The sequence below is a fragment of the Carassius auratus genome, unplaced genomic scaffold (assembly GCF_003368295.1).
Source record: "Carassius auratus strain Wakin unplaced genomic scaffold, ASM336829v1 scaf_tig00012858, whole genome shotgun sequence".
Classification (NCBI taxonomy): Eukaryota; Metazoa; Chordata; class Actinopteri; order Cypriniformes; family Cyprinidae; genus Carassius; species Carassius auratus.
The window spans coordinates 36260-42532 of NW_020524339.1; the positions used below are offsets into that span (position 1 = coordinate 36260).

The 6273-nt window shown below is 44.9% G+C and overlaps 3 non-coding genes and 2 pseudogenes across 3 annotated transcripts; all 5 read left to right on the top strand.

Annotated features, from left to right (window-relative positions):
• Positions 1-990: 990 nt before the first annotated feature.
• LOC113073798 (uncharacterized) lies at positions 991-1164 on the top strand (annotated as a pseudogene).
• Positions 1165-1538: 374 nt separating this feature from the next.
• On the top strand, positions 1539-1702 carry LOC113073790 (U1 spliceosomal RNA). Its single transcript, XR_003280529.1, has one exon. It is a non-coding gene; the product is annotated as a U1 spliceosomal RNA (small nuclear RNA).
• A 1895-nt stretch (positions 1703-3597) lies between these two features.
• Positions 3598-3788, top strand: LOC113073795 (U2 spliceosomal RNA). The gene has a single exon (XR_003280534.1). It is a non-coding gene; the product is annotated as a U2 spliceosomal RNA (small nuclear RNA).
• Positions 3789-4162: 374 nt separating this feature from the next.
• LOC113073791 (U1 spliceosomal RNA) lies at positions 4163-4326 on the top strand. The gene has a single exon (XR_003280530.1). It is a non-coding gene; the product is annotated as a U1 spliceosomal RNA (small nuclear RNA).
• Positions 4327-6221: 1895 nt separating this feature from the next.
• On the top strand, positions 6222-6273 carry LOC113073799 (uncharacterized; annotated as a pseudogene).

The following is a 6273-nucleotide window of genomic DNA, read 5'->3' on the forward strand; positions in this document are numbered from 1 at the left end:
CCGCTCTCCAGAACAGGCACAAGGACTTATCGTGGATGGTGGCTCATGAGATCCTCCCGGTCAGGGCGGTTATGCACTCCAGAGGCATGGCCAAGAACCCCATCTGCCCGCGGTCCGGCTGCAATTCCCCGGAGACCGTCCACCACCTGCTCTGGGAGTGCAGCACTGCGCGGGACCTGTGGGCCAAGACCGGCCCCCTGTATTTCCCGTGCCTACCAGCGGGTGGGGCCCAGTTCGGGTACCAGCTCGCCATCCTTGGGGTGGGCCGGGGCTTGAAGGACTTGTCGGCACAGAAATTTACCTCGCTCTGGCTCACCCTCAACGTCATCAAGGATGCCATCTGGGCCACCAGAAACCTGCTGGTGGGGAAGCGCGTTACGGTAACCCTCCATGCATGCGAGCTAAAGGTAACATCAATGCTGCAGGGGTACCGGACGACGATATTCGGACGGGGGGGCCGGGGTCGCACGGAGAGGGTCCCGGCAGGCACCGACCCTGGCCGCCCGTAGATGCACCCTCACCACTCTGGCTACGGGAACAGCGGGCCAGCGGGCCGGAGGAGAGGGGATCTCCGCTGAGTCCATAAAGTAGCATCTCATGTCCCTGTTCTGGAGAGTGGGGTGATGACCCACTTGATAAGGACTCACCCCCGGTCTTGCACAATAGATGATTTTTAATTGGTGTTTTTTATTGTTTTATCATGAAAGAGGTTTTATTAACATATATATAACGAGGCTTGTTTGCTTTTTTTAAAATTTGTATTTTACTTTTGGAACTGACCGCACCTTTTAAACACACCTCAATAATGGACTTTTAAAAACAAGCAAAACACTGTGGTTTTAATCAAATGCTTTTTAACAATGATTGTTTCTTTCATTTTACCATGTGTATTTATTATATATTATATTGCTTGTTTTAATGTGTGATTAAAAAGAAAATGTTGTGTGAAAAAGAAAAAATGCAAATGGAAAAAATGTAAATGGTGACAATAAAACTTTTTCGAAAGAAAAATCTGTTCTTATCAGTTTAATATCTGATACGTCCCCCGTCCGGGGACTACATATTAAATGGATTTTTAGATCACGGAGCTGGAGCCGGGGCTTGCTCCGTCCACTCCATGCATCGGCCTGGTATTGCAGTGTCTCCAGGAACGGTGTGCTTTCCCTTTTTGGGGATTGCCATTTATTGTGTCGAATAGCAGAACAAGGAATGAGAGCTGCCATTGCAGATGCTGTGGTTTATTGCAAACTTTTTTCCTGATGTGTCCACCTGGGGTCTTGGACTCTTCCACTAACGATGCACCCACCTGAGGTCTTGAAGTCTTTCACAGACGAGGTGACGCATCGAATCAGGTGTGTTTGTTTAAAGAGAGTCATCTAAAACTGGCGTTGGGAAGCACCGGCCCATGAGCTTGGCAGTTTCCAGGCCAGTAACGGAAGGCACCCGTCCTTCCTTTCCCGGAGGGGGGGCGGAGGGCTAACCGTTGGTGAGGATGGTAGAGATGCAAATCAGACCTCTGGCTGACCGCCTGGGCCTTCATACTTACCTGGCAGGGGAGACACCATGATCAAGAAGGCGGTTCACCCAGGGCGAGGCTTGTCCATTGCACTCCGGCCATGCTGACCCCTGCGAATTCCCCAAATGCGGGAATCTCGACTGCATAATTTATGGTAGTGGGGGACTGCGTTCGCGCTCTCCCCTGAAATTGTTGGTGAAACAAAGCAGAAGAGGTTTTTACAGTTTTTTATTTATTTTCCTTTCAGAATGGGGAGTTCTGTCACATGCGAGATATGTGTTGTGCGCCTGTGAAACAAAGTCACTTGCGCTCTTGAAAAATCGGACCCTGGTGGGTAGTTTAGTTCGAACATAGCGCAGACCTTACTTTGAAAGTAGATTGGACTGACTGCAGCCTAGCTGTAACTGTCTCCATGTTGTTTGGTTGTCCTTTTTTTCGATTCGTATTAATTTTGTTGTCGCTTACAGCGACACCTAGTGGCCTGTCGCCGCGCCCTTTTTCACCTGGCCTCGGACTGAGCCCCTGCACAGGTGTGCCGATTTGGGTGAAGGGATCTCACTCCTTCCTGGAGTTATAGCCATTCGAGCCACCTCGGACACGCCACCTTAGCACGCTTTGAGGTCCCCTCGCCAAGGTGAATGGAAATTTCCTATTTTTTTGGATGATTATTGACAGTCAGACTCCAGAGAAGCTTTCTGTGCTGATTTGGGTGGGACTGGGCCAAATACCTGGCGCCAGGTTGCAAAAGAAGGTTTTCGACAAAATCCAAAATACCCGAAAATTTCGTCAGAGCGACGGGCCAATCTGAGACCTGCGTCTCGTTCGGCTCGAGCCAAGGATTCCGGTGACATAAGGCACGTGGCTCTGCGACCAACCGTTTGGGAGTTACGAGCCATGCCGTACTTTCCGTCAGGCCGATCGGGACGAGGCCCGGTGACGTTGTAGACAGGGGAGGGTACTACCCAGATAGCACACTTACGTCTGCAAGATGTCTGTTAAAGAAATGTTGATCTGGAAAGCATCTGCCATCTACAAACGTCTGACATACGCCTTTCAGATGTCAGTTTTATATACCTTCTAAATCATAAACATCTAAAAGACATCTAATTGACATCTATCTGACATCTAAAAGGCAGTGTTGGGGAGTAACTAGTTACATGTAACAGCATTACGTAATTTAATTACAAAATGAATGTAACTGTAATTAGTTACAGTTACGAAGAAAAAATTAGTAATTAAATTAAAGTTACTTATGAAATTTTTAACGATTACAAAGGCAATTACATTTGAATATTTACACACATCCACATACAGATTTCACTGATTTCTTTCCCAAATTGCACTGACTGTTCTGAGACATACGCCCTAATAATTTCCAGAATTTTAACAGAATTTTTTGTTTTTCCCAGTCCGCCCTTCCTGTAAATTAATGGCAAAAACATGCAGTTTCATTTAATACAAATAGGCCTACTGAAGCTTGCAGTGTTGTCAGCCTCTGCCGCCTCAATATAGGAGTACATGAGCACATAAACATCATTTCTAGAACTGCTCTGTGTCACGTCATGCATTTTACCTATCATATCATATACAAAGAGACAGCAGTTTAAAAAAACACCAATGTTTCAGGAGTTTATTATACAGGAATGACACATGCTTATTAGATAACTGTATTTGAGTTGATGTATATGTTTTTATTTATTATTATTTAATTTTCACAAATTTAGAAAAGTAATCTAAAAGTACTCAAAAGTAATTAGTTACATTACTTTAATAAAGTAATTGAAAAAGTTATACTACTATAACATTTTAAACAGGGTAACTTGTAATCTGTAACCTATTACATTTCCAAAGTAACCTTCCAAACACTGCTAAAAGGAGACGTCCAATAGACGTATTGCAGATGAGCAAACAGCCTTAAAACTACATCTTGCAGATGTAAATTCATATGTCAAATAGACGTCTCCTAGATGTATGTGTGCTATCAGGGTACCATCCCCCAGCGTTTTTAGGTCTCCCAAAACTTACCAAAGCCGAGATGGGCATCGCCGTGTCCGGCTTCCTCCCTGCTGCGTCTTAGCAGCATCGCTTCTCGGCCTTTTGGCTAAGATCAAGTGTAGTATCTGTTCTTATCAGTTTAATATCTGATACGTCCCCCATCCGGGGACTACATATTAAATGGATTTTTAGATCACGGAGCTGGAGCCGGGGCTTGCTCCGTCCACTCCATGCATCGGCCTGGTATTGCAGTGTCTCCAGGAACGGTGTGCTTTCCCTTTTTGGGGATTGCCATTTATTGTGTCGAATAGCAGAACAAGGAATGAGAGCTGCCATTGCAGATGCTGTGGTTTATTGCAAACTTTTTTCCTGATGTGTCCACCTGGGGTCTTGGACTCTTCCACTAACGATGCACCCACCTGAGGTCTTGAAGTCTTTCACAGACGAGGTGACGCATCGAATCAGGTGTGTTTGTTTAAAGAGAGTCATCTAAAACTGGCGTTGGGAAGCACCGGCCCATGAGCTTGGCAGTTTCCAGGCCAGTAACGGAAGGCACCCGTCCTTCCTTTCCCGGAGGGGGGGCGGAGGGCTAACCGTTGGTGAGGATGGTAGAGATGCAAATCAGACCTCTGGCTGACCGCCTGGGCCTTCATACTTACCTGGCAGGGGAGACACCATGATCAAGAAGGCGGTTCACCCAGGGCGAGGCTTGTCCATTGCACTCCGGCCATGCTGACCCCTGCGAATTCCCCAAATGCGGGAATCTCGACTGCATAATTTATGGTAGTGGGGGACTGCGTTCGCGCTCTCCCCTGAAATTGTTGGTGAAACAAAGCAGAAGAGGTTTTTACAGTTTTTTATTTATTTTCCTTTCAGAATGGGGAGTTCTGTCACATGCGAGATATGTGTTGTGCGCCTGTGAAACAAAGTCACTTGCGCTCTTGAAAAATCGGACCCTGGTGGGTAGTTTAGTTCGAACATAGCGCAGACCTTACTTTGAAAGTAGATTGGACTGACTGCAGCCTAGCTGTAACTGTCTCCATGTTGTTTGGTTGTCCTTTTTTTCGATTCGTATTAATTTTGTTGTCGCTTACAGCGACACCTAGTGGCCTGTCGCCGCGCCCTTTTTCACCTGGCCTCGGACTGAGCCCCTGCACAGGTGTGCCGATTTGGGTGAAGGGATCTCACTCCTTCCTGGAGTTATAGCCATTCGAGCCACCTCGGACACGCCACCTTAGCACGCTTTGAGGTCCCCTCGCCAAGGTGAATGGAAATTTCCTATTTTTTTGGATGATTATTGACAGTCAGACTCCAGAGAAGCTTTCTGTGCTGATTTGGGTGGGACTGGGCCAAATACCTGGCGCCAGGTTGCAAAAGAAGGTTTTCGACAAAATCCAAAATACCCGAAAATTTCGTCAGAGCGACGGGCCAATCTGAGACCTGCGTCTCGTTCGGCTCGAGCCAAGGATTCCGGTGACATAAGGCACGTGGCTCTGCGACCAACCGTTTGGGAGTTACGAGCCATGCCGTACTTTCCGTCAGGCCGATCGGGACGAGGCCCGGTGACGTTGTAGACAGGGGAGGGTACTACCCAGATAGCACACTTACGTCTGCAAGATGTCTGTTAAAGAAATGTTGATCTGGAAAGCATCTGCCATCTACAAACGTCTGACATACGCCTTTCAGATGTCAGTTTTATATACCTTCTAAATCATAAACATCTAAAAGACATCTAATTGACATCTATCTGACATCTAAAAGGCAGTGTTGGGGAGTAACTAGTTACATGTAACAGCATTACGTAATTTAATTACAAAATGAATGTAACTGTAATTAGTTACAGTTACGAAGAAAAAATTAGTAATTAAATTAAAGTTACTTATGAAATTTTTAACGATTACAAAGGCAATTACATTTGAATATTTACACACATCCACATACAGATTTCACTGATTTCTTTCCCAAATTGCACTGACTGTTCTGAGACATACGCCCTAATAATTTCCAGAATTTTAACAGAATTTTTTGTTTTTCCCAGTCCGCCCTTCCTGTAAATTAATGGCAAAAACATGCAGTTTCATTTAATACAAATAGGCCTACTGAAGCTTGCAGTGTTGTCAGCCTCTGCCGCCTCAATATAGGAGTACATGAGCACATAAACATCATTTCTAGAACTGCTCTGTGTCACGTCATGCATTTTACCTATCATATCATATACAAAGAGACAGCAGTTTAAAAAAACACCAATGTTTCAGGAGTTTATTATACAGGAATGACACATGCTTATTAGATAACTGTATTTGAGTTGATGTATATGTTTTTATTTATTATTATTTAATTTTCACAAATTTAGAAAAGTAATCTAAAAGTACTCAAAAGTAATTAGTTACATTACTTTAATAAAGTAATTGAAAAAGTTATACTACTATAACATTTTAAACAGGGGTAACTGTAATCTGTAACCTATTACATTTCCAAAGTAACCTTCCAAACACTGCTAAAAGGAGACGTCCAATAGACGTATTGCAGATGAGCAAACAGCCTTAAAACTACATCTTGCAGATGTAAATTCATATGTCAAATAGACGTCTCCTAGATGTATGTGTGCTATCAGGGTACCATCCCCCAGCGTTTTTAGGTCTCCCAAAACTTACCAAAGCCGAGATGGGCATCGCCGTGTCCGGCTTCCTCCCTGCTGCGTCTTAGCAGCATCGCTTCCTCGGCCTTTTGGCTAAGATCAAGTGTAGTATCTGTTCTTATCA